The following is a 3,464-nucleotide window of genomic DNA, read 5'->3' as shown; positions in this document are numbered from 1 at the left end:
AACAAATCACTCTTAGCATGATTTTACTTCACTCTTGTTTACAAAATACATCACTAATAACAAAATAAATCTAAGAATTTGAATTTCGGATTTCATGTGGATTTTGTTCATAAACGAATTCTAGAATCTGACGTGGATTTTATTACTTGAATGTGAGACAATAGCGGTGGTAAAAAGGAGTGATACAAAAAAGAAATGAATAGATAAAGAAAGATGATACTATCTTCAGCCGTTAAACTAATAACAAAAACACTGTCTGCGTTCCCTCTCAAAACCAAAAACCAAATGATAACACTAAACCCAGCAACCTCAAATTTACTCAATTTCAATCAATTTCACCAATTTTCACCACTAACCCTCAGGCATCTCCTTCCAATCCAATCTCGAACCGTAAATGCTGCGGTGCAGAGCAGCGGAGTTAGTAACATCTGCATAATCGACTGCCGGAAATCCAGATACGGATCGTCCGATTCCTTCGTCCAACAGCATGCTCCCCTCCACCTCCTCCGGCGAGTGGCCGGAGATCTCCTCTGACCTTCATCTGGAGCTGAAACAGGTGAATTTCTATAATAGAGAAGAGGAGAAGAGAGAATGCTAGGTTGAAGACGCTCGTTTGCAATTGAATTCAATTTTTCGAACTACCCTGATTTTGGAGTTAATTCAATTGGTATGCAATGACCATAATACCCCTGCATTTTATTATAGAGTAAATTTGTGATTAAAGGAACCAATATCTCCTTAAATTCAAAAATTAATACCAGCCCTTGATTTTTTTGATCTTGTGGCTATTATTTGTTCTCTAGTTATTTGGTTAAGAGGTGTTTGTCATAGATCACTACCCTATATATATATATATATATATATATATATATATATATATATATATATATATAGAGGGTTGTATTATATATCAAACTAGTTTTAAACACTAAACGCCAAGCACATCATTATATAATAACGCGGAGTTCATTACAACTTTATTTGTAGTTCATTATAGGGAATTCTGAGATTTAAAAACAATGACATCAACATGCATAATTTAAAAATCTGAAGTTCATTATATGTTTGTTATTAGTTCATTATAATGAACTCCATGTTATCATATAATGATGGTGTTCGGCGTTTAAGGTTTAAGAGTGGTTCGGTATTCATTATAGGGAATTCTGAGATTTAAAAACAATGACATCATCATGCATAATTTAAAAATCTGAAGTTCATTATATGTTTGTTATTAGTTCATTATAATGAACTCCATGTTATCATATAATAATGTTGTTTCGGCTTTTAAGGTTTATATATATATATATATATATATATATATATATATATATATATATATATATATATATATAAATGTGTAGCATATGCATATCAAGTGATGAGAGAGTGTACGTACCAAATTTTAAGTTGTCGTAAATGTTAGCTTTTGAGATAGTAATTGAGTAATTTAATTTGTATTTGGTACGTGACTACATTACCTAAACTCATATTTTTAATTGAGGAGTTGGGACGTGATATCCTTTTATTTTACTGTATTTTTTTTAATTCTAAAAATATCATATGCCTATAGTAATCAGGACACTATTATGTTTTTGTCATTTTTCTCCATATATTCCTATCTATATACACAATTTTCGTCTAGGCTTTAATTGGTCCAATCAAAACGATTGAACTATATATAATCAAAGTGATTGTTTAAGTACATAAATGGTTCCCTTTAGCTCCAAACAATGTGTGATCTAGGCCTTTGGAAAGAAATACAAGTATAACCGTTAGCCCGTAGCTAGGTTGTGTGTAGCGTTTTCAATGCTCCATTTACGAAGAGAATACGAGTTAAAAGGTCTCATCGTAATGGATGTCTTCTGCAATTAACTAAATCCTCTCGTCTTGCATCCTACTCTTTTATAAATATACCCTATGAAAATTGAAATGAAGTTGGATCAAATGGTAACCCAATCCTTCGAGGATTACGTCAATGCCTATTCTTAGATATTTTTACCAAACATTTTCGTATAAATAATGTTGGTTAATACTATTATTTTATAATCTGCGATTAACATGGATTTATAACCGATTGTGTTTTGTCTCTTCATAAATTAAATGGCGATTTAGGAAACAATCATAAACTGAGAAACACCGATTTTGTGGAATTAAGTACTTAAGATTCATTGAATGAGGCAGTTAATTAAGCTTAGCATAATTTTGGGTGTTAGTCTATATTCAAAGTTTCAGATGCTGTCCTCTATCCGTACAACAATTAACAATGCTCCTTCGACATTCAAATATCCGAATATAGAATAAATCTGCAATATATGAAATTAATTAAATAGCTAATAGGTTCAGTTGATCTTACATATGCTACGGATTCTGTGAATATGATTCTTCACACTTTACTCAATTTTACTAATTACCTAATGCGCATTTTAAATCAACAATTCACTTTTTTTTTGTCGTTTCTGTATACACGCTTTTTGTTACTATTAATCACATGGGAGTGAGCAGTTTCAATTTAATCAAACTTTTAGTCAAATTCGCGTACTAGAATTCATAAATCATAATCAAATGTTTTACTATACTCAAAGCCTTGCACGGATAAAAATTACTGAATTATAACCAATTTTTTGTTAATAAACTAAAGCGCCAAATTCAAAATATGTTTGGCGATTCCTAAATTTATAATTACATCTGATTTTTTAAATTAGGTCGTATACTTATTTAAAATTTGTCATTGTGTTCAAATTAATTTAAGTATAATTTCAGTCGAAATGAATCTTGCTCGACCGGGTTTGCGGATTAAGGTCGAAAGTCTCTCAACAGGTAGCGGAGTTTGAACCATTAACCTCAAGGTCACGACTGCTTCGCACAACGAACTGCGTTGTAACCCGTAGGTTAAAAAAATGATAATTTATTGATAAGTAACGTTAACCAATTTCACCACACCTTGAATTTTCACAGGTTATGTAAGCATTAAACTAGGCTAAAATGCAACTAGTTAGAAACACATAGTAAAATTTAAAGTTCGGTACATGTCGTTATAAGTAGATTCACGCAATCAAAAATCAATAAATTATAGATAATAATATTACTACTAATAATAATAAGGTTAATGTATACAAAAACTAATTCAATCATATTTGCCCCCACGATCATGTGTCACATATTGGTAAGATGAATTCAAACTTGTGGAACCTTGTATGTTTTCGGTAAGATTAATTCAAACTTGTGGAACCCTTGCTATATATTTTTCCATCAATAATTGTACATCCTGATTAAACATCTGCATCATTATTTAATGGCATGATATTTTAAGAGATGAGGTGAAGCAAGAGGCCATTTGGCCACTGCTCTGCATGAGGAGGGCGTTGGCGTACAAGCCCGAAAATCGGGAGACCCCAGCGGTATGGAATATGGATATCGAGATAGTGAATGATGCATGATTTGTACCAAAACAAAAGCAATAATAT

The sequence above is a fragment of the Salvia splendens genome, chromosome 11, assembly GCF_004379255.2.
Source record: "Salvia splendens isolate huo1 chromosome 11, SspV2, whole genome shotgun sequence".
Taxonomy (NCBI): Eukaryota; Viridiplantae; Streptophyta; class Magnoliopsida; order Lamiales; family Lamiaceae; genus Salvia; species Salvia splendens.
Note: the sequence above shows the minus strand (reverse complement) of the source record.